The 25995-nt window shown below is 42.7% G+C and overlaps 1 protein-coding gene and 1 long non-coding RNA gene across 2 annotated transcripts in view; one reads left to right on the forward strand and one right to left on the reverse strand.

The window, feature by feature from the left end:
• The window catches only part of ANKH (ANKH inorganic pyrophosphate transport regulator), a 126153-nt gene that overhangs the window by 78755 nt on the left and 21403 nt on the right, over positions 1-25995 (reverse strand). The gene's annotated exons all lie outside the window — the stretch shown is intronic.
• LOC128417910 (uncharacterized) lies at positions 4784-10668 on the forward strand. The gene is made up of 3 exons (XR_008331604.1): positions 4784-4833; positions 6089-6278; positions 10462-10668. It is a non-coding gene; the product is annotated as an uncharacterized LOC128417910 (long non-coding RNA).

A 25995-nucleotide genomic window follows, 5' to 3' on the forward strand; every position in this document is an offset into this window, starting at 1 on the left:
TCCATAAAACATTTGAAAACCGGAACACTTACTTCTGAATTTTCGGCGTTTGGGAGCAAAAATGTACAAGTGCCAAGGCGTTTGAGAACCAAGGTACGACTGTAGTTAGCTGTGGAAGTGGTAAACCTGTATCTGAGCTGTAACATTTTGTACTGGCAACTCCGTGTCTGAAAATTCCACCCTGCTAGATATCAAGAAGATGAGCTTCTTTTTCTCCCCGATGCACTAATTTTCTCTGTGTGAAAATTCCTTTTTCATGAGAACCCCCACGTGCAGGATGAAATGGCACAGGCCTGACAACCCCAGCAAGGGCACAACTAAATGAGATGTGAGGATGAAAATCTCCCAGGGCTTTACTTAAAAAAGAGAAAGTTAAAAGCAACTATGGGGAGAAGGAAGACCAAAATCATAGCACAACTACTGCACTGGAAAAGTGGAAGGTTAACTTTTTCTCCCTGAGCAGTTTCCCCCCCAATTGAACTTATCCCTGGTAAGAAAATATGCAGGTAGCTATCTATATGGCACTTTCGCGCAGAAAATAGCAGCTCTGAGAATGGGCAATTTAAATGATGAGCACTGAATTTGGGCTGCCTCAGAGCACATTCCCAGAGATGTATTGATGGTGTAAAATTTGATCATTTAGTGCACATCCAACATCCAACTCCTGCCCAGAATTATCATGCTGATTCCCCCGTAACAAACCCACAATCTACACCAAAGATGTATCGGCTGTAAATGCGCCAATTACAGAATTAATTTATGAATTAACGATCGGTCTAGATGCACAGCTGTGTTGCTAGCTGAACTCTACCCTGCAAAGAGGCAGGGTAGATGTTGGTATCAGTGCAGAGGTTAATATAGGCTGACCCACCGAACCATGAATTATGTGTGGGAGCTGGAAATCACTCATGGCCGAAGAAAGTAAAGGGTCAATAACAGCTGAGCATCAGCTGATCAGTTGTCAGAGCAGGAAGGGGGGGTCAAGGAGGAATAAAGCAATTCACACTTGGCCTGCTAAGTGTCAGAGACATATAAATAAAGCCCTTCCGAAAATAGCAAATTGGAAAGGGCTTTTATTCTGGGGAAAGCTAGAGTCAAGATCTTTGCAGTACCCATCCTCTCTAATTTCGTATTAATTCACTGCCCCTTACACACTTTATCCCAATTCATTCCAGCTATTCATTTGTTGTGTGTTTCTGTGCAATATACTTATTTTCATATTTGCCACCAGGGTGGAAAAATAAATAGATCTCATGGCTTGTGATGCACAACTCTGCTTTACAGTGCAATCCACAGGACAGGTCGGTGGTAGAAGAGTTTGGATTTGATATCCCGCTTTATCACTACCCAAAGGAGCCTCAAAGCAGCTAACATTCTCCTTTCCCTTCCTCCCCCACAACAAACACTCTGTGAGGTGAGTGGGGCTGAGAGACTTCAGAGAAGTGTGACTAGCCCAAGGTCACCCAGCAGCTGCATGTGGAGGAGCAGAGACGCGAACCCGGTCCCCCAGATTATGAGTCCACCGCTCTTAACCACTACACCACACTGGCTCTCTGGTAAGAACAGATGCCCATCTGAAGTGGTACAATATCAAAGAAGGACTCCACCTGGCGATTTTCCAGAAGGAGTATGTTGATGCTGAGCATTTATGAGGGTGGTCATCTCATAGGTATGTGGCGCCCACGTGAATGACAGGCAGGATTCCAAGAATTCTTACAGGAGGCTATGGAATGCAGCAAAGTCCATCAGCGACCAAGCCAAGGAAAGCAATCAGAAGGTAGACATTATTGCACCAGCTTTAGAACTGACGTTTTGATTCCAGGATATTCCTATAATGCCCCTTTCGTTGTCCTCTCCCGCTCAAAGCAGCTGGTGCCCTTATCAAACACTGTTAATAAGCATCCCAGGAACTACTTCTACACTTAACAACATTACGTCAGGCGGCAAAATTAAATTAACTTAACAACAGAGCAACGGATTAAGCATTTTCTGCGAGCGACAGAGCTAACACTAATGGGAACTGACACTGCGGATGTCTGTGTCGCTGGCCAAGGTGTCAGATGTTACTGGAAAGCAAAGTAATAATAGGCAGTGTGGAGCAGCAGTAAGATCAGGGGTGACTGAAATATCTCTCCCATCAACCTCAGCAATCATGACCAAAGGCTACTGGGAGTTGTAGCTCGGCACCCTGAGAGTTTGACTTTGGAGACCCTCGGGTAAATGACTGGTTTGTTTTCAGCCAAGTTCTACTCAAGAGTAGATCAGGGTGTTTTTTCCCCCACTCGGAACTTGCTGGAACTCAGTTCTGGCACCTTTCAGGTGGGCGCCATTGGCATTGTAAGAAAACAAGAGAGGCGTTTATAGCGAGTTCCAGACCCTCTTTTTCTAGGAAAACAGCACCGTAGACCCACTGAAATAAATGAACCTAAGTCAGTCATGACTCATGTCCATTAATTTCAATGAGTCTACTTCAAGTAGGAGTACCTAGAATCATAGAATCATAGAGTTGGAAGAGACCACAAGGGCCATCGAGTCCAACCCCCTGCCAAGCAGGAAACACCATCAGAGCACTCCTGACATATGGTTGTCAAGCCTCTGCTTAAAGACCTCCAAAGGAGGAGACTCCACCACACTCCTTGGCAGCAAATTCCACTGTCGAACAGCTCTTACTGTCAGGAAGTTCTTCCTAATGTTTAGGTGGAATCTTCTTTCTTGTAGTTTGGAACCATTGCTCCGTGTCCGCTTCTCTGGAGCAGCAGAAAACAACCTTTCTCCCTCCTCTATGTGACATCCTTTTATATATTTGAACATGGCTATCATATCACCCCTTAATCTCCTCTTCTCCAGGCTAAACATGCCCAGCTCCCTTAGCCGTTCCTCATAATAGTCCTGCTGGCCACATGACCCGGAAGCTGTAGGCCGGCTCCCTCGGCCAATAAAGTGAGATGCGCACCGCAACCCCAGAGTCGATCACGACTGGACCTAATGGTCAGAGGTCCCTTTACCTTATGTATATATATTTGTATTTTAATTCAATAAGATGATTTTTAAAAAGAAAAAGAAAAAAGAAAGCTGTGGCCTATAATTGCTAAACAATGGTTGGAAAACCTACCTCACAGGGTGGTTGTGAAGAGAAAAGGGAGAGTGGGCTACAAATGCCACTCTGAGGACATGTCGGATAAAAAAATGTATTTTGAAAATGCACAGGTGGACACTAGCAGTCACATCTGTCTATTGACTTAAAAAAGGCATGGGGTTTCTTCCCTCTCTAAAGGACTCTATGGAAATGAAATGTAAGATTCAATAAGAAGCCTCTGCACATCACATAATTCACTAATGGAATTTGCTGCCACAAGACAGGACTAGAAAAAGATCAGACACATTAATGGATGCCTATCAACAACAATTACCTAAATGCGAAGTCCATGTTCAGAGGCATCCGAATACCAGATGATGAGGAGAAAGAAGTGAAGGCTATTAACTTCATGTTCCTCTTGTGTATCCCATGCTTGTTTGGCTGCTTTGGCTGGACTGGATAAGGCTGAACTGGAGTATCGTATTTTTCCGTGTATAACACGCCCCCTATTTTGGGGGTCCCAAAATTCAGAAAATGGGGGGAAATTGCCCAGAGTTGTTGAACTTTTTTTTCCAATTTTTAAAATTGATTTTCCAAAAAAAAATTAAACAAACATAAATCTCAACTGTATTTAAACCAATCTTAGTAACATTGTTAAGTGACTTCCTCAAAACCCCCTAGTTGAATTTCAGTGTATATCATTATAACAATTTTCCAAAACCAATTTTCTCATAAAATTAACTTGATCACTTAACATCTTTCTTTCTTTCTATTTTAACTTTAAATATATTAATCTCTAACATTACATATTTAAATCCTAAGCCTATCTGGTATTTGCAAGCTTTTCCAATTAAATTATCTTAACATATTTAACTAAATAGTCTTTGAATTTCATCCATCAGAGTTGTTGGACTTTTTGGGGGGAGAATTGCTCTCAGAGTTGTGGAGTTTTTTTGGGTGGAGAACAATGAAAATTGCTCACCAGCCTGATCAATGGACGCATTGCGGAAGCCACAAATTCTCTGCCCACAGCAGCTGCCAAACACCCACCCATTGGCCACAGCAACAGCCAATCAAAAGCAGCACTTGTCACAGACACCAATCAACAGCGCAATCACTGCTGGCAATCTGCTGCTCACAGCAGGAACCAATCCCCCGTCACCACTATATGCTATCCATGTATAAGACGACCCACAATTTTTGAGATGATTTTAGCTGACAAAAAGCTTGTCTTATACACGGAAATGTACGGTATGTCTTTGGTAAAGATATGGCATAATTGGATAAAAACTGTAGTCATGCATGTTCCTATCTACCAATGTACAGAGAAGTGGACATTAATTTAAATGCCCCAATATGTGAAGGGAAATTGATCAAAACTGACATCCATAGAAGTTTCATAGAGAACATATGTCCCGCAACCATTATTTTTGCTGCAGCTAGACCAGGCATTGGTTGTGCTCATAAACTCTGCAAGGAGACTTGCATCATCAAATACTTGGCGACACTCTCTGGACATGCACTGGAGAATTGCAAAGGATCGTGGTTCCCACACACTCTGGACAGAGGCTGGATGGTCATCTGTCATGGATGCTTTAATTGGGCTTCCTGCATTGCAAGGGGTTGGACTAGATGACCCTTGGTATCCCTTCCAATGGTATGATTCTACGGAACACTCTTCCAACAGAAATTCAGGAGGTGCTGGAATCTCTTATATGCCGCCAAGCTTATGTGGGCAATTCAGTCATCAATCTCAGGTTTTATTTTACACGTGGTCTTATTGTATAAAGGAATGGTTGCTGTCTGCCAAAGAAAGACAGAACATTCTTTATGTACGCAACAACAGCAGCAAGAATACTTCTCGCCAAGTATTGGAAGACACAAGATCTACCCACCGTGGAAGAGTGGCAGATGCAAGTGATTGACTACATGGAGATGGCAGAAATGACCGGCAGAATCCGTGACCAGGGAGAAGAATTGATGGAACAGGACTGGAAAAAGTTTAAGGACTATTTACAAAAATATTGTAAAATGTTTGAGTGTTAACATGATGTGGGAAGGGAAGGTAACAGGGCATGTGGGATTTGGTTAAAAGTGATATGAAAAGAAGAATTTTAAAAAGGAGAAGGGGGATATGAACAGAATAATATTATGTCATAGTATATAAGGTGGAGTAATGGGCTAAGATAAGGGAAATTTGAGACATAATAACTGGAAATATATAATTATAAGCAAGGTTTGAAAAAGGGTTAGAACTTGCTGAATTTGATGGAACAAAGAGGAACACAAAAAAGAGAGATGTGAGGAGGTCAGGACAGAGGGATTTGGAATTTTGAAATTTAAAAGTGGACTTTTCTTTTTTCTTCTTTTTCTTTCTTTGTTAAGTGTGTATTTTTTCTTGTTTTTCTGTTCTTTGTTTTTTGTTTGGGCTTTATCTGATTGATTGATTGATTTGAAATGATGACCTTTTTGTTTTGTAAAATCTCAATAAACATTTATTTTTTTTAAAAAAAGGAATGGTTGCTGTCAACTGCTTTGATATACCGGTACTTTTATAAACAAACAAATAAAAGCATAATGTAAGTGAAAGGCGCACCTTTTAACATTTCCTTGCCCCCATCCAGTCCATCATGGCTTCCAAACACCATTTAATTCCTGGTCTTCCTTGCCTAATTTAGGTGAAACAGAGAGCTGGAGCTCTCACTCCAAATCTCCTTTTGGTGCTTTTGGATAAATGTGAAAAAGCATGGGGGACAACACAGCACTCTGCTGGACGCAACTGAACAACGCCCCCAACCCCAGATGCTGAGCAATAGTTTTGCTAAAATCATACCTGTACTTAATTTAAATCAATTTATCAGGTCGAAATGGTTTATTTATGGTGTGGGGGAAGAGTATTATTCCTCCTGAAACAGATAAACTGACATCATTTGTCTAAACCAATGAACAAAATATTTCATGGTAACTACCTTATCCAATGTCATCTCTTGAAATGCATCACTTTCCACGCAGAGAAAAATGAGCCATATGGTGAAGCACAGATGATGAGTAACGACGGTCGGGTAGCAAAACAAAAAACAAAGTATCCTGTGACTGCAAGATGGCATGGTTGCCAATAATCTGCATTTAAAATTAGTAAAGGCGGAGAAAAATATTCTGCACGTATTTTTCTATTCTTCATAAACGATAGATCGACTAAAAGGTATGCGGAAGAAGCATTTGGAAGAATGATGTAACCATTTAGTCAAATCGCCTTATCTGTAAATTCATTTCAAAAATTGACAGGGGTTATTTATTCTCAATATATGGAAAATACACAGTAATGGCTCATCTTGAGAGCCAGTAAGGACAGTGTTGTTAATTGGTTTCCAGTTCTTCATTCTGAATAAAGATCAGTACTGGGGCTGTGGAGATGTTTCAAGAATTTGTGGGTACAGTGGTACCTCGGGTTAAGTACTTAATTCGTTCCGGAGGTCCATACTTAACCTGAAACTGTTCTTAACCTGAAGCACCACTTTAGCTAATGGGGCCTCCTGCTGCCGCCGCACCGCCGGAGCATGATTTCTGTTCTCATCCTGAAGCAAAGTTCTTAACCTGAAGCACTATTTCTGGGTTAGTGGAGTCTGTAACCTGAAGCGTATGTAACCTGAGGTACCACTGTATTTTGATAAGCATGAATTAATACGCAATTCGCATAAGTGACACGTTAATATCACACTTTTAGCAGAAATTGTTAAAACATGTTTTCAAAACACTCGACTCTTTATTGTTAAACTCCTTAACGAATATTTCAATGCTTCAAAGCACATACATTTGAGTGTTAGCCAAGCGCAAAAAAATGGCACTCAGACTTTTGGAGGTGCTAGCAAATGGAAAAACTTGTGGTGAAAAATGCGCCTGGCCCCCTGCTAATTTCGAACCCTGCCAATATGGCAATGTATATAACTCTACTGGAACATCTGAGAACAGAGGATCCAGTCACCAGGGTTTCACGTTCCCTTCTCGTAGTGTCCCTCTCTGGATTGTAGACATATTTAATATTCAACAAGAAGGCCTTATGTGGTTGACTTGGTTCATACGATACGATACGATATCTTTATTGTCGTTGTCCCTTGCGGAACAATGAAATTGAAAACTACATAAAACTACATAAAACTACCACAAAACTACATAAAACATTCAAAAACCCCTAAAAACTCTAAAACCCCATTTTAAAAAACACTATACTACAGAGACCCCTTATGCTGCGTTTAGAACCAGAATTGCATTAGCGTAGAAACTGTTTTTCAGGCGGTTAGTCCTGGCCTTTATAACCCTATACCTTCTTCCAGAAGGCAGAAGCTGAAAGAGATCATTTCGGGGGTGCGTACTATCATGTGCTATCTCTGCCGCTTTCTTATGGCACCTGGCAGCATAGATTTGATCTAAGGTGGGAAGAGTGCACCCAATAATTCTCTCTGCAGTCTTTAAAACCCTGGATAGCACTGTTTTTTCCCTGGCCGTGCAGCTCCCAAACCACACGCACAGACCATAAGTTAGCACGCTCTCCACAGTGCAATGGTAGAATGCCTTCATCACCATCCACATAACAAAAACCTATTTCTTAGGTCACAGAAGACAAGCTTTCTTGAGAGGATAGCTGTTGTGATCAATAGTACAGCAGAAACCCAAGTGACCTCTCGCCTATAGAATCCCTCAGTGAAGGAGCCAGCCAAGCAAAATACAACAAACTCCTGGGGAAGAAAGGAAGTGGTTTTGCAGAAATGTTACTTTAGGGTTGCGGCAGGCATGTTTAATTTTATTCCCAGGCATTTGACGTCAAAGGGTGGGAAAGACGTAACACCGGGGGTGGTGGGATAGGTGTTTAAACCAAACCCCAAAGCTATCGCATATGTGGCATGCAGCATCACTTGCCGAGAGGTTTGTTTGTTTTTACTCATGAGAGTTACAAAAGAGCTTTGCTTGTTCAGTAAAGCGGCTGTAGTGGCGAAAAGGTTAACGGTTCAAACTGTTGACAGCAAAGCATCAATGAGGAGATGTTCATGAAAACAACCAATATCTGAAGTACAGACAGATAGAAGATCTACATTTTTTTAAAAAGACTTTAAAGAAGAATGGGAGCTTTTTACAAATTACTTAAAAAAACAACAAAATGAATTGGAGTCCTTGGCAGGTTTTGAATAAACATACACAAAGTTTTTTTATTGTTAACATAATAGACAGATAATTTAAGGATCTTTACAATTCTACAATATGCAGAGAATAACAGGTGTTGAAAAATCAGAGAGAGGAGCTGAGGGAAGTTTTGGGGGGAGGGAGGGAGGGTTTTTCTTGGGGAGGGGGGAGGGAGAAAAAATGGGGAAGAATGAAGATGATGTGTTTTGATAATTTTCTATGTTGAAATTCTTAATAAAAATTATATATATATATATAAAAACTAACACAGGGCTTATGCATCATAAGCCCTGTGTTAGTTTCTCCCCCCCCCTAGTAACTTCAGTGTATTAGAATGACTACTATATAACCAGGGCTATCTTACCCATAGGCGCTAGGGGTGTGGGGCACCTGGGCACCGGGCTCTCAGGGGCACCAGGCCAAGAGTCCGGGGCCCAAAAGTTTAGTCCGGGGCGGCTCTGCGCCCTGAGTTTGGGGGCAACCAAGTCAGCAAGATGCTGAGGAAGGTGGCTGGCTCCATCCTCCTGTGCGCCTGAGACTGGGCAACTGGGGGGGGGCAGATTGTTGCACCCTGGCGCTACATATGCTTAAGACAACCCTGTATATAGCCATAAATTAATGCCTCCAAAGCACATTGAGAGGCTTGGTAGGAGCAAAATTGTACTGGTAACTCAACTGAACAATCACTGTATTTTGTAATTGGTTTGATTTTATATTTTTTTACTAGCTCATTTGCATTAATAAATTCATACAGAAGGCCTGGAAGAGGGAGAGAAGTAGCTGTTTTCTTGATTTAGGAAGATGTCCTTGCCAGCTCACCACAGGTGGCCATTTATAAGCTTGATTGAAAGCAACAATGAATAAACACTAGGAATGGGGAGCTTCAGAATGGGAGGGGCAAAATATGGTCCCCAGTCCTCTCTGTCCGGCCCTCTGAACTCTCCCCAAGCCACACCTATCGCTGGGCCTGCTACATTTACTCCAGCTGGTTTTGCCTTGTTGAAATGTGTCCTTGTGATGACTCTTGCTTGCCTGGACGGATGAAGGGAGATGTGCAAGTGTGTGTGTGTGTGTATGTGTGTGTGCCCACAAACTTTTGGCTTTCATGCAGCTGGAATGTAGACTACTGTACAAAGGTACAAGTTGTATTCATTCCTCCACCAACCTTGACCTCTGGCATACAGGTCCAGAAAGGCAATGCAGGATGAATTCCCTGCATTATACCTGACATAGCTCATTCTTCCTCACTTAAAATCAATCAATCCTGTCAGAAGATATGGACAAACAAACAGATAACATACCAGGCACACCCTGAAAATCCATTACTTTCAACCCATATTTTAAGAGCCAATGTTTCCAGTCCATAGTTTCACAAGTGCCATGAGTTTTGTACAGAGCACATGATTTTCCCAACACTACAAGGTTAGGGGGCAGTTCATCACACAAAATGAACCTCTGAGTCGCTCTGGTATACCTATAACCCAGTTTCCCTAGCATTTAGGATTAGTTTAGAAACCCTGAAAACTACCATATTTTTCGCCCTATAGGATGCACTTTTCCCTTCAAAAATGAAGGGAAAATGTGTGTGCGTCCTATGGGGCGAATGCAGGCTTCAGGAAGCTATCCGCAAGCCTTGGGAGCCTGGCGCGACTTCCTGCCGGGCTCCCAAGGCTTGCAGACAGCAGCCTGCAGCCCGAAACCCGGGGAGTGCAGCGGAGCACGCCCCGGGCTTCGGGCAGCTCTCCGAAAGTCTTGGGAGCCCGGCGTGACTTCCCACCGGGCTCCCTAGGCTTGCGGACAGCAGCCTGCATCCCGAAGCCTGGGGCGCGCAGCGGAGCGTGCCCCGGGCTTCAGGCAGGTATCCGCAAGCCTGGAGAAACCAGCGCAACTTCCCGCTGGGCTCCCTAGGCTTGCGGATAGCAGCCTGTTCTGGGGGCTGGGGTCGGGGGAAGCTCGGGCTTCCCCCGTCCCAGCCCCACGCCTGGGGGAGAAATAATTTTTTCCCCTCCCCCCCCCCGAAAAAAAACTAGGTGCGCCCTATAGGGTGAAAAATACAGTACTACAGCCAACCTTAGCATTTGTACGGCAACTTTGCCTATTTGACTAATCCACAGTAATTGAACAGAATTTGAATGGAAGGAATTAATACTGCCATTTCTTACAGTAAGGTGCACACAGTTTGTGCTTTTCTGTTTGTTTTCCATTTTTAGAATATCAGCATGGGCGCAGTCATCTCTAAAGAACGCACCACACAATACTGGGAACATTTAAGCGATTAAGACACCCTATGTGAAAACAACATACTGCACACCTGGTTGTAATGAGACGAAACCTTACCCTATGTCCCCCTGTTGCACTGTGTCAGCAAAAGTCAATGATATGAGAGGTGTGCGTGGAATAAACAGTCCGTGCGAGAACATCAGGACATGATGTATTTTGTTACGCGTACAGAGTGGAGGTGCAATAATTCAACAAGGGATGCTGGAACTACTGCACGATCCACATTTCTGCTAGTTTGTATTTTCACCCTTCTCATATCTTGTTCCGCTGCAGTTAAACTAAGATACCTATGACAGTATATTCAGCTTGTGCATATGTATTCCCAGTGCCGGATTTTCATATAAGCAAAACAAGCTATAGCTTACAGCCCCACTCTCTTGGGGGCCCCCAAAAAAATTAAATGGAAAAAAACTGGATGTACATTTCCAAAATAGAATATAAAAAACAAATAAAATAAAACCTTCATACAGCAACAGTGTTTTGCGTTGTGTAGGCTCCTATGATGTAAGTAATGGGACTTACCTGCTAGCCTGCTCCCTAAAACATCACTGGTTTGCTCATTTCTATATACAGTTGTACCTCAGGTTAAGAACTTAATTTGTTCCGGAGGTCCGTTCTTAACCTGAAAGTGTTCTTAACCTGAAGCACCACTTTAGCTAATGGGGCCTCCTGCTGCCGCCGCACCGCTGGAGCACAATTTCTGTTCACATCCTGAAGCAAAGTTCTTAACCCGAGGTACTATTTCTGGGTTAGCAGAGTCTGTAACCTGAAGCGTATGTAACCTGAGGTGTATGTAACCCGAGGTACCACTGTATAGGGTACCTACATTCTGCATGGACTGGTGACATGGCAACATGTGCAAATGGCTTTAGATACCTATTAGGTCCATAAATTACCATATAATCAACACAAAAAACAGAGTCAATTTGTTGTTGACAAAGGACTGCTGGGCATATAAAGGGCCCCAATACCTTCACTAGTTTAGGGCCTCATCAGACCTAAATCCGGCCCTGTGTATTCCTGCAGAATGCAGGCAGAAACCTTGTACAGAACGCTCCCTCTTTCTTAGCTGTGCATTACTACTTTAGAGCTGCAGGGACTCCCATTAGATTTGCCAGCTTCACTGCCCTTCATAAATTGTATCTGCTGGGTCATTTGTGCACTGTTTACTTTCTTCATATTAATCTTCCTTCCGGGACATGCTACAAAGTGTATTTTTCAGTGCTGAGTCACTTGCCTTTGTATTTCCTTGCAAAACAACAAATCTGGTTAGGATTAATGGCACATCAAACGATACTGAGGGCTGATACTCAACTTCGGACCGAAAGACATTAGAGAATCACAACAGTGGCTCCGGGATTGGAGAAGATTTGCAAACATCTGCTTGGGATGGATGCCAAACACATTTCGTAAGACCAAGTCTGATCTCTTGGCCTCGCTTTGGACTCCTATGCTGGCTGCGTTCGGACATGTAAGATTCCCAGGTTCACACATTCTACTCTCCCCTCCCCTGGTGAGGCTATGAGAAGGAGCTGAGAATTACAGCTTCCAGTTCTGTTTTGGATTAACCTCGGTTTAGGGAGTCATCTGAACCATACTGTGGCTATTCTTAACCATGGTGTGTTGTAACGAATCAGCTTCATAAACCATGGTTTGAAGCGTGTTTGTTCCAACAAACTCCAGTTAAGATTAGTATGCTTAAACTGGTTAATCCAAAAGAGGGGGAAATTTCCAAATTCCTCCTCGTGGCAGCAAGAAGGGGGGTTGGGGGTTGGATGAAAATCTGAGACTAACCGCAGCTCATTCTCACGATTCAGCACTACATCTAAATAAGGTTTATTTGTCTGAAACACAGCTCAGTTATTTAGGGGGCAACTGCGCTTTCACTAGGGCTTCGCATTTTAGATTCACGTTTCTATTATATTCCTTTAGAAATATATTTTTTTTCATGTGGGCCTCACTTCAGCCTCTCCCCTCTCCTCCACCAATTCTACTACACTCAGCCACAAGCAAGTCTGCTGTTCCTTTATAGCAGGGGTCAGCAAACGTTTTCAGCAGGGGGCCGGTCCACTGTCCCTCAGACCTTGTGGGGGGCCGGAATATATTTTGGGGAAAAAATATGAATGAATTCCTATGCCCCACAAATAGCCCAGAGATGCATTTTAAATAAAAGGACACATTCTACTCATGCAAAAACATGCTGATTCCCGGACTGTCCACAGGCCAGATTGAGAAGGCGATTGGGCCGGATCCTGCCCACAGGCCTTTGCCTACCCATGCTTTATAGCATTAATTGTCCCTTGTTGCCTCTTAAGCAAAGAACTTTTGATGAACCATTACCTAGTGCTACCTTTCTGCAATGAAATCCTTCGTCAATACTGTGCTCCCATACAAGGAAAATAGCTACTGCAACCTGACACAGCCTGACCCAAGGCAGATTTCATTAAATCTTTTTTATATGACCATAATAATTTACTGCTTAAGGACCAACTAATCTTTTTCATGTCTGCAGCTAGAAATATATTAACACAATATGGGAAAACAGCTACTAACTTAACTCTAGGCATGGAGGGATACATTTCTCCATAGGAGCTACGTTCCAGTGTCTAATAAAGTATCTCAGAGCACTAAGCCACAAAAAGCCAAAGATAATTCTGTAACTGTATGGTGCATTTTGTATTCAGTACAGGAGGGAGCTTTGGCAATCCCAACCACCATTGAACCCAATGTGCTTTGACTATATGCGATTTTGGCTTCCGGCGCTATCCCCAGAACGTAACCCCAGCAGAATCTTCAGAAACTGAAAAATAAAGTTAAAAAAATATATTCACTTATTTTATGAAGCCTCTCTTGACATCTTTTCCTGGAAGCTCCTTATATCAGGGCCGGTTTTATTGTGTCACCCTGTACAGCAGAACTTTCCAAACTTCTCATGTTGGTGACACACTTTTTAGACATGCATCATTTCGCAACACAGTAATTCAATTTTACTAGCAAACCAGAGGTTCCATTGACCCCTTTCCAGCTCTGGGAGGAGCATGGGGAGTGCTCGTGCGACACACCAACACAACGCAGCCGACACACTAACGTGTTGTGACACACCATTTTGAAAGATGTGCTGTACAGTGTGAGGTGCACTGTTGACATGGGGGGGGGGGGAATGTGCACCTAGTGAAATTCTGTAGTCTATACAAACTATTACAGGAGCCCGGTCTTTTGAGTATAACTAACTACTACATTTATGGTATAGAACTGTCTACATAATTCACCAAATATCTTTAATGCTTTTGGCTATATCATCATCCAACCCACCTCAGCCACCTTGAACATCAACGTGCCAACAGTACAATGTGGTTCCACTGAAATTCAAAACTGTGCTAGAACACTGACTCTAAAAGTCAAATCACTTTATGGACTTTGAGGCATGCTGTTTTCTTTCTAGTTCTCAACCTGTGGTAGCATAGCCCAGTAAATAATAATAATAATAATAATAATAATAATAATAATAATAATAATTATTATTATTATTATTATTATTATTATTATTATTATTATTATTTCACATCCAGCTAGTATTTTTGAGGGGGGGAATCAAACTTGCCTTATTTTGCCTGTCTGTTAAGATCTTGAATCAAAGATCTAGACTTTTTTATTTAAACATTTCCAAAACGACAATATATAAATGGCCACCACTTTTATGAGCTTGGATAAATGTATCACATTATCAAAATACACCAGCAAAACACATTCATCACGTGCCGCTTCCAATAATCGCAACACTCCAACCACACAAATAATGTTTGACTGGGTTGCAATTTCTGGAGTTGGAACCAAAAAGTTCTTAAATCTGTTTGGAATAATGTGTGCCACTGGAACTTAATTGAGAAGTAATACAATGGCTTTATTTGTTTGGTGTCTTAAAGGATTAGCACTTTGTCACAAAGGGCAAGTCATCCTTAACCTGGAAATGTTCCTTATATACATTTTTTCCATTGTTTGGTATGTTCAGTACTTGGATTTGAGTAGCAAAATTAAGACAGGCTTGCTTTCTCTTGCCATTAGTCTCTGACGTCAGCGCTTCATTTCCAGTATGTTTACTAGCATAGAAAGGCATCTGCTCCCATCTTTAATCGCCCAGAATGGGCAATAAAGCACTAAAGTTATATAAGCAATTTAATAATTAACAGTAGTAGTAATCATCAGCAGATTTTCTACCCATTGGTGTGTCTCTTCTGTTGGAATACCAGGCTTGAAATTATCTCGGCCAGCACAGAAAATGTCAAGGCACATTAATGTTATTTCTGATCGCCGAAGAATTGATGCTTTTGGATTACGGTGCTGGAGGAGACTCTTGAGAGTCCCATGGACTGCAAGAAGATCAAACCTATCCATTCTGAAGGAAATCAGCCCTGAGTGCTCACTGGAAGGACAGATCCTGAAGCTGAGGCTCCAATATTTGGCCACCTCATGAGAAGAGAAGATAAAGACCCTGATGTTGGGAAAGATGGAGGGCACAAGGAGAAGGGGATGACAGAGGATGAGATGGTTGGACAGTGTTCTCGAAGCTACCAGCATGAGTTTGACCAAACTACGGGAGGCAGTGGAAGACAAGAGTGCCTGGCGTGCTCTGGTCCATGGGTCACGAAGAGTCGGACACGACTAAACAACAACATCAACTGAGACTGCTTCCAAAGCCATCCTGAAACTGAGATTGGCTACTCAAGATCACACAGTACCATTAGCTACCCTAAGTGCAGCATCTGAAACAATTCAAAAGGCTTGGCTCGTGAGCGAACATCTCACCTCTCCTGGCTGCCTCCCTGACTTCATCCCACATTGTTCATGAGAGCCCTTTGACCCCTCCAGAGAGATTTTTTAGGAGGGGAGGGAGGTGCAAGAGGCTGCATGGGGCAGGGAAGGAAATAAACTTTAGTTCCATGAACATTCTTAACTTGTGTTATAGGAATTCCAAGGTGTTTCTCTCTCTCTCTCTCTCTCACACACACACACGCACACACACACACACATTAATATAATATAATATAATATGTTCATAAATGTTCATAAATGTACAAGGCAAACACATACATTAAGTATATAAACCATGTGTCTGAAATAGTACAGGAGAACAATCCTGAAGCCATTTTGACTCTCCCAAACTGACCTCAAATATTTCTTTGCAAGGAGGAAGGAAATGGGAAAAGCTTTCCAATTATCATTGGTCTGAGGGGCTTACACCTCCCTGGAAATACAGTCTGGCAAGTATCTGTTAAGCTGAGCACACTATCAATATGCGTTAGAGATTCAGGAACTAAGTATTTACCATCTCAAAGGAATGGGCCAGGCTACCCAGAAAAGGCAATCACATAAGGCATTATCAGGTACCCTGGCAGACAGAACACACTCAAATTTCTGCTGGGGACCACCTCCTGTGTATGATGTTTTTCTTGGGGGGGGGGTCTTGAGCTACAGGGGAAGTGATTTCAAATGTCTATACAGTGGGCCCTCCGGATACGAACTTAATTCGTTCCGGGGGTCCGTATGTACCTCGAAAACTCAGCATCTAAGAGGCACCGCTTCTGCGCATGCACACGGCATGATAGAATGTTTCTGTGCGTACGGCAAAACTGAAGGTAACGTAACCTGAGGATCCACTGTATAAGAGCTTGGACACCATTGTTCTGGGTTCCTCCTCCATCCTGCACGGGGCGGGGGGGCACCCTGTTGCAACAGTTTAATAAAGATCAGGCTTACTAACTGCTTTGCTTCTCAATATTCTCTGGTTGGCCTCTGTTATTCTCTCCTACCGATAGAAAACCTACATAATAAGGACTTTATACGGGCTCCTGGATACCCCATAAGGGATAAAGGAGCGGTTTTTTTCTTCTAACACTTGTATTAGCATCCAAGCCAGTATCATTATGTGCACTCCCTTCTTCCTCTCCCTAACCCAGCCTTCTCCCCAAGTATGCAACTTCCACAGATTTTAACATATTAATCTTCCACATTCTAAACAAAAGGGTGGAAAGCTGCTTTGGTTTTAGAGGTGATTCCAATGCATTTTAAAATGCATTCTCCCCCCCCCCCCCACAAGACTCTTTAAAGCTTTCCCTGAGGATTCTTGTTTTGCGAGGACAATGGAGTTGATTTGAGGTTTTGGGTTCTTAGGTTATTACACTACTTTGCAATTCCCTCCCGGCCAATGCGTGCACCCAAGTGTTAAATGTGTTGTGACATGCCACCTGAAGCGACAAAAGAATATTTACTTGGCTGAATTAACACATTGTACTTCAGTGGAAGAAAATAGCCACATCTTACAGAAAATCTAAACGTGACACAATCAAATTCCATCAGAAAGCATTGATGGATATTAGTGATCAAAGTGATTCTGTTTCCAATGCCTGAAAATTTTATATTTCTATGATGCATAGCTTTTTTACTCAGGTAAATATTCTTTTCTACTGTGGTCCCTAGGATAGAAATCCATCTTAGCAGAATTTGCCTGCTACTTTCCCCCCTATTCCTGGAAATATCCAAAGCAGACCTATCCTACAAAACTGTTGTAAGGGGTACAAAATAAACATTTCATACTGCTATAGCTTGGGATTGTTTTTATCATGTTGCCATGTTTGTTCATGCTGTTGGTTTTATGGTGGATTGAATTGAGTTGATTATGAGTTGTTTTAATATTTGCAAATTTTTGGATTGTTAGCTGCTTTGGGGGGACTACTTTTTCTTTCTTAAAGGAGAGTGCAAACCATTTAAATAAATAAATTAAATGATACCTTCTATGTTCTCCAAACATTTATGTTCCCCAGTTTGCTCATGTCAAACTTCTATCATGCAAGAATGACAGAAAGGCAGGTAGTAGATACCCAGAGCAAAGCATCAAAATTGCTGCAGAACATACTCGCAGGCTTCAGGTTCACCGGTATTCCCAAACTGTGAACATTTGTGCACACAACGCTTTGTGAGTTCCCCTCCCCACACTTCACAAGAAATTCTACGCTGTCAGTTGAGTCTTTGGGCTTTGTTGTTGCTGCTTCCTGACCAAGAATCTCTAAAAACATCATTTTAGCCTAATCTTCTCTATTCTCTCTAACTGTTGTGTAACCTTCCCTTATGAAAACTTTCATGAAACGAAGTGATTTGTTTTCAAACTGCTTTACGTTTGCTCACTGCCAGTTAATAACTCCGGCTAGACTTTGTTTCTTTGTGTTGTGGTTCTTAACTGTATACCATTCGGCAATATCAAACATGGCGAATAAATTCAAACAAACATGGGAAACAATTCAAACAAACACAAGCCCCTCTTAAGTCTCACTTTTTTGCAGTAAGTTCAACTCTCTTCTCTCCTGAAATCAGACTTCAAAGCATGTTGAATTTTGGTTAGATACCTGGTCGGTGCTCTACACAAATACTAGCTATAGTTTTATGACCTGGCTCTGGCAAGATCACACACCTTTGCCTGTCCTCCCAGATTACAAAAACAAATTAGGGTAATAGAAGGCTATGCATTAAACGTAAATAACAACACAAGTACAATGAGAAGAATTGGAAGTCTTATTTAGAAATTCAATGATGCAATATAATAATGCAAATTCTTGTTTTGTATGTGTGTGTGTTTTCCTCTTTCTGTTTTTTGTCTTGATCTTTTCTTTTTTTATCTTTATGTATGTATATATATATATATTGGAACGTGGGTGGGTGGCGCTGTGGGTTAAACCACAGAGCCTTGGACTTGCCAATCAGAAGGTCAGCGGTTCGAATCCCCGCGACGAGGTGAGCTCCCGTTGCTCAGTCCCTGCTCCTGCCAACCTAGCAGTTCGAAAGCACATCAAAGTGCAAGTAGATAAATAGGTACTGCTCCAGCGGGAAGGTAAACGGCGTTTCCATGTGCTGCTCTGGTTCACCAGAAGCGGCTTAGTCATGCTGGCCACATGACCTGGAAGCTGTATGCCCACTCCCTCGGCCAATAAAGCGAGATGAGCGCCGCAACCCCAGAGTCGGTCACGACTGGACCTAATGGTCAGGGGTCCCTTTACCTTATGTATATATATTTGTATTTTAATTCAATAAAGATGATTTAAGAAAAAAGAAAAGAAAGCTGTGGCCTATAATTGCTAAACAATGGTTGGAAAAGATTGAGTCTACGCTATTTGCCACTGGGATGTGAATTTTGAGAAATGAAAGCAGAAACACTGATTTCATTACTATCTGTGCTGAGTTGAATTGCTTCATTGAGAATATGTACTACACAGAACCACTGCCACCACTGAAGATTACACACTGGGGTCATGTGTGAACCAAGCCCTAAGTCTGCCTTTCTTCCACAGGTTCAGAAACCCTTTCAAAGAAGCCATTCTCAAATGCAGAAAACATTTAATGACACGTTTAAGCCAGGGAGTTGCTGTGCATGTGAAGTTTAGCAATATGCCTGCTTAATTGTATGTTTTCCTGACAGGCAACCTGGCTGGTGGCCGAAGGCAAACACTGTGTGGAAACTGCTCCTGCCTTGAACTGTCCTATATTTCTTCTGCGCAATCAGCAGCCTTACTCACTGGCATATTCTACGTGCTTTTGCTGTATTTTGCATCTCAACATAATAGGCCCTTTGTTCTGAAAATACTGGAAATATGATGACTACAGTGTTAGATGTTTTTTAAAAAAGGAAAAACTCTGCAGAGTTTGAGCCGCTCAACTTTGTGACTCCTTTCCAATTCCAAGATATCCTTTTCTCTTCTTTGTATTTCCCCCGTCCTCTTTTTCAGTGAAAAGCTTTACTCTTTAGTTTAGGTGTGGACACCGCACCTTTCCCTCTTATCTCACCCACGCAATTCTCGAAGAGAGGGAAAAACACTATTGAGGAGAGTAATTGGAGTACCTCATGTTCTGTTCCTGTTGGGTATTTGGAGCCACTTCAGCAAAGGCAATCGTTTGTCAGATGAAGACTTAAATGGAGGGGTTTTCTGCCGCTGCAAAGATATACAATGCATTGTCTGGATGCAGACCTATTTATTTTTCCTTTGGAGTTATTTTGATAAAATTCAGGGCCTTGGACCACCAGCAGTAACTGAAGGCTACAAACCAAAAGCTCCTATATGAAGTGCAGCTGCTATTTCTGCGCTATACATCTAACCACCTATTTGTTGTTCCTTTGACAAGATTCACCATAATATTTCCACTCAAGTTCTACAAAGGAGGTTTGCAAACACATGAGTGTACTTGGCGGTGGAAAAGGTGTTAGAAGAGGAGTCTTCTTGGAGGTGAAGTCTCTACACCTATTGCTTGGGTTCCTGGATAGTTATCAAACACCCACACACCCAAGAGAGCAGAGGAACACTCAGGAAGGATCTTCAAAGATGATGGTGAAGTACCCGGATAGCCATCTCCTCAGGAGGAAGGTGAAGCTCATGAAAGCAACTGCTTGGGTCAGGGCTTGGCTGAGAAGCCAGAAGGGAGGGAGCCTATATAAGCTCTCAGTCTAAACTGAGCAACTGCTGAAGCAACAGTTCCCTTGAAGCTCCAATGCTTGGCCTTTCCTAAACCTGGTAACAGATGAAGTGTCACAACAAATCATCTGAAGGAGCGTCTCCACCCACATCGTTCAGCCTCCTGAGGTCCAGCTCCAAGGGCTTTCTGGTGGTTCCCTCACTGCGAGAAGTGAGGTTAAAGGGAACCAGGCAGAGGGCCTTCTTGGTAGTGGCGCCCACCCTTTCGAATGCCCTACAGTCATACCTCATGTTACATCCGCTTCATGTTACGTGCTTTCAGGTTACGTCCCGCGGCGACCCGGAAGTACCGGAAAGGGTTACTTCCGGGTCACCGCGGAGCGCAACCCAAAAACACTCAACCTGAAGTAAGTTTAACCCGAGGTATGACTGTATACCCATTTTTTAATGGTTTGAATGATTTCCAATGCAGTACTGCATGGAAAGCTCTGCTAAAAATCCAAACAGACTAGATCTGCCGCACTTTTTTTTTTGACACACAAACTACGTGACAAGGATAACTGTGACTTTAAGGATGAATGGGAGCCTTTTACGAAATATTTGAAGGAACAATACGAACTGGACTCTTTGGCAGGTTTTGAATAAACATGCACAAAATCTTTGTTGGTAATATATAGACAGATAAATTGAGGGTCTTTACAACTCTATAACATGCAGATAAAAATATATGTTGAGAATCCAGAGATAGGAGCTGAGGGAAGTCGGAGGGTGGGTATATGTTTGGGGGGGAGGGGTTGGTGGGAAAATAATGTGGATGATGTCTTTTTGTTAAAATTATTGTGTTGAAATTCTTAATAAAAAATATTTATTAAAAAAAGAAAGATCTACTGCACATTTTGGGTACATAAATCTGGCTGCTCTCACCAGAAAAGTACTATCGCTTGCTCGCTCGCAGTAACAAAAATAACCAGCGGTGATCCTGATAGCAGCGCAAGTGAAGAAAAACGTAAAAGGTACCGTATTTTTTGCCCTATAAGACTCACTTTTTCTCTCCTAAAAAGTAAGGAGAAATGTGTGTGTGTCTTATGGAGTGAATGCAGGCTGCGCAGCTATCCCAGAAGCCAGAACAGCAAGAGGGATTACTGCTTTCACTGTGCAGCGATCCCTCTTGCTGTTCTGGCTTCTGGGATTCAGAATATTTTTCCCCTTGTTTTCCTCCTCCAAAAACTAGGTGCGTCTTGTAGTCTGGTGCGTCTTATAGAGCGAAAAATACGGTACTTTGCGCAGAAGACTTTTCTAGGCCAGGATCAATGGCAAAACAAACACCGAAGCCTGTCTTTGATACACAATTAGCACGTGAAGCTGAATAGATAAGCCTGCACGTGATACAAGGGATTCAAGGGCGCTGTTCTTTGTCTTTCCCCTGCGGCACTGGGCTCTTCAAACATTCAGAAAATAAACCCTTTCCCTATCAATTTTGGCCCGCTCTCATCAGCCCCCTTGCAGCCTTCCAGGAACCCCCTTGCCTTCTGCCCCCACCCATTCCTTCCATAAACTCTCAACAGTAGTCTATTTGTTTATCAGGTCCACCATCAGCAGCAAGGGCAGCCCTGCTCAAGCAAGGAGCTGGCCTTCCCCAGCTCTGGGTGAGAGAACAATATGCAGCTGTGAAAACTGAACCAGCTACATGGGGAGGGGGGGCATTTTCCATTATAACATAAATGTTGTTTTTATATGGTTCCCACATGAACAAATACTAATAAAACCTTTCAGGACTGTGATGGGTTTCAAAAACAAAATACAAATTCCCTACTACTTTGGGCCCGCAAAACTGGTCAGTTGAAGCCAAAACTCATATTTCTGGTTCACTATGTTTTTGCAGGCAGGACAAAAATTGTGGCCAATGAGGGGTGGACCCAAAGTTTGTGAAGGAGCATCTCCACCCCCATCGTTCTGCCCGGACACTGAGGTCCAGCTTTGAGTGCCTTCTGGCGGTTCCCTCACTGCGATAAGTGACGCTACAAGGAACCAGGCAGAGGGCTTTCTCACTCAGTGGTAGCAAACGCCCTCCCACCATATGTCAAGGAGATGAGTAACTATGCAACCTTTTGAAGATATCTGAAGGCAGCCCTGTATACAAAGCGTTTGAATGTTTAATTATATATTTTTATATATTGGCAGCCGCCCAGAGTGGCTGGGGCAAGCCAGTCAGATGGGCGGGGTACAAATAATAAATTGTTTCGTTGCTATTATTCATAATTTTGTATGCATGCCACTTTTGCACGAAAACAAATTGTGCTCAAAGTGGCTTACAAGAAAGAAAACAGGAAGAACAATTTCATAACAGCATAATAGCCAATATAGCATCATACAAAAAACACCACAGTACAGTATTTTATAATACTAATAATAATAATAATAATAATAATATTTTATTATTTATACCCTGCCCATCTGGCTGGGTTTCCCCAGCCACTCTATCAATATAACAAGATTACACTAACAAGGGAACACCTTCTGGCAATAGCAAAAACAACAAGGGAGCTTGTCAGCTTTACCTTGGTCCTAAGAAACACCTCCCAGTCCCTCTCCTACAATGTAGTTGTGGAAGACTTTACAGTAACAGTAGGATATCAAGCTTTTTCGCTGTTTCAGTCAACAGATGGCAAGCCATGCAAACAAGGTAGAAAACAAGGCCTTTTCCTTCGGCAACAAGAAGCACCAAATAACCAAGACTTGTCCAAATGTATCGCCCTTGTTTTCCCCTCAGCTCTGGCATCGGGTTCACCGCTGAACAGAGCAAAAACGGTCCTGCTCCAAAAATTGCTCTCTTGCATCAACATTCCTTTGACTTAGGGATAACAAACATAGGGGTGGCCCTTGATAATATGCTGCCCTGATAATATGCCACCCATTATCCGTACAAATATAAGGGAAGAAGGCCGTCTCCATTTTGCTCAATGGTGCAATTACATTGTGGTTGAAAGAGGAGAAATGGTGGACACCTTGTGGTTTAATTCTGACCGATGCTGACAAGCAACGTCATTAACTCAGTTAACCTCTAGTGCATCAGCTGATGCTACAATCGTAAGGCTGCAAAAAACAACAACCACCACCTTGTAGGAATCACACAGGATCTCACAAAATGTTCAACGCCCATAAAACAGCTTTTGTTGAATGGGGCTGTAAACGGACAAAGCCGTTCTAATAAATAAAAGTGCAATCCAGCAACAGCTTAATGGTAGAAATGCCATCACCAATGGGAAACGGACTGCATTCACTGAATAACATTTATCCCTTAGGAGATTTTTAAGGGGCAATGCCTGACATAAGAGGCCAGAGAATTCTTACCATTGTATATTAATACAGATAATCTATCCATCACTATTTTGGGGGGAAAGTGGTTTTTTAATTAAAAACCAACAACACATTGATGGCCTCCTTTGGAATGATGCATATGTCACAAACATACAACCTCCTGACAGTAATGTCCCTATGTACATGCTGAACTTGTTCCAAAAACAACTGAAAAGGATGAAGGAAACAGAATCATTTTCCTGCCAAAACTGACGGGGTTGGCTCTGTGAGGTCATAATGCTGGCAAACAAATTCCACTTTTGCTTTATAAGGATGCCTAGTGGAGCTGTCCAGCCCAGTTGTCTAACAAAAATGACATGGTAAAGGAGAGAATAGGGCAAACCACAACCTAAGAGAGATGGTTTAAATCAGGGGTAGGCAACCTAAGGCCGGGGGCCAGATCCGTCCCAATCCGGCCTGCGGCCGGTCCAGGAATCAGCGTGTTTTTACATGAGTAGAATGTGTCCTTTTAGTTAAAATGCATCTCTGGGTTATTTGTGGGGCATAGGAATTTGTTGGGTTTTTTTTCCAAAATATAGTCTGGCCCACCATGAGGTCTGAGGGACAGTGGGCGCCACTATGGAGAAGGCCCTCTGCCTGGTTCCCTGTAACCTCACTTCTCACAGTGAGGGAACCGCCAGAAGGCCCTCAGAGCTGGATCTCAAGTGTCCAGGCTGAATGATGGGGGTGGAGACGCTCCTTCAGGTATGTAGGGCCAAAGCAGTTTAGGCTTCCACTGCTTACTTGATTTGATTAAAAAGGAAGAGATTAGCAGGGGGTTGGGGAGTGGATCAGGTTTGGAGAGACAGCAAGTCTCTCCTGGATAAGAAAAGATTGAGAGGAGATATGATAGCCACCTTCAGATATCTCAAGGGCTGTCACATGGCAAATGATGCAAGCTTGTTTTCTACTGCTCTGGAAGATAGGACCCAAACCAATGGCTTTGAGTTACCAGAAAGGAGATTCCGACTAAACACCAGGAAGAACATTCTTACAGTGGAAGCTCTTTGACAGTGGAGCAGACTCTCATGAGAGCTGGTGGTCTTTCCTTCCTTGAAGGTTTTCAAGCGATCTATCATGGATGCTTTAGCTGAGATTCCTGCATAGCAGGGGATTGGACCACATAACCCTAGGGACTCTACAATTTGCATGATTCATCCAGTGAAATCCTTCAGACAACCCACATAGAACCTACTTGAGTTGACACAGTATGCTGTTTTCATGCATTCTCCAGAAACATTATAGTAAAGGTAAAGGGACCCCTGGCCATTAGGTCCAGTCATGGCCGAACCTGGGGTTGCGGTGCTCATCTCACTTTATTGGCCGAGGGAGCCAGTGTACAGCTTCCGGGTCATGTGGCCAGCATGACTAAGCCGCTTCTGGCGAACCAGAGCAGCGCACGGAAACGCCATTTACCTTCCCGCTGGAGCGGTACCTATTTATCTACTTGTACTGGTGTGCTTTCGAACTGCTAGGTTGGCAGGAGCAGGGACCGAGCAACGGGAGCTCACCCCGTCGCGGGGATTCGAACCACCGACCTTCTGATCGGCAAGTCCTAGGCTCTGTGGTTTAACCCACAGTGCCACCCGCGTCCCTGTCCACAAACATTATAGCCCTCCCAAAAAAACCCCAACAGCGGTAAGTGTTTTCTAAAATATTTTCTAGAATACACACATATGTACAAATAAATTTATTCCTTGTCTCAAAATGCACAAAAAAGGTTGTGAATGCCAACCAAGTGCCTGATAAAACTCTCCCTGCAGAAGTCCTACTGTCTAGAAAGAGAGCTGGTTTGTAAAATAAACATCTTCATAGGTCTGCACAACCTTTCCTCAATGATCTTTTTTAAGAGCATGTTACAATGCTGGAACTGAGCCTAACCAACAGACCGTTGTCAATATCTCACAAACCTCTTTAGAGAGAGGGGGGAAAACAACCCTGCAAATATAGAAAAGTCGTCATGCTTTAGTAGCTGGAAAGAAAAGGCCTGGAGAAAAAGCTTGCAAACTCAGTGCTTATAAAGACTATACTCTCATCATTTGTTCATTTAAGGTCACCCTTTTCACGGTGGGGAAGAACTGAAGTGTATCCACACAACAGGTTATGCAAGAGAAATTCCCACGTTTGTAATCTAATTGCACTCACTGAGCACCTAAAAGCCGGCTAATGAAAGTATGCAATCGCTAAAAGCATTACATTTTATTCTGGGATAGCGCTTCAATATATTCCACAACCCATTTTCTAAATTCCAGTGTAGGGATCAACCAGTATATTAAATAATGAATGCGTACTTGTTTCTCATCTCTCAAGGCTTAGCAGATAATTCATTTTGCAAACACTCAAAGCACATGAGTTTTGCACCATAAGAAAATGAGAGGCACTTCTGCAAAATGTTCAGTGCTGTGTTGAGACTGCTGTGTGGGTCATAACTATTGGTTATTGTTACTGCAGGTGGAGAACAGCACTGTATTCTGTGCCTTCTGTGCCCCCTGACCCCATATGACTCCGTTCCTTCTGGTCATTTTTTGTTAAAAATGTCTCTGGAAGCTAGGTGCTCCCTGTACTGTATAATGCTAGTTCAGTAGCACTAATCCAGAGGTTTCAATATGGCAAATCTCACTTTGTGATTATTATTTTTAACAGCACTCTTTTACT

The sequence above is a fragment of the Podarcis raffonei genome, chromosome 7 (assembly GCF_027172205.1).
Source record: "Podarcis raffonei isolate rPodRaf1 chromosome 7, rPodRaf1.pri, whole genome shotgun sequence".
Lineage (NCBI taxonomy): Eukaryota > Metazoa > Chordata > Lepidosauria > Squamata > Lacertidae > Podarcis > Podarcis raffonei.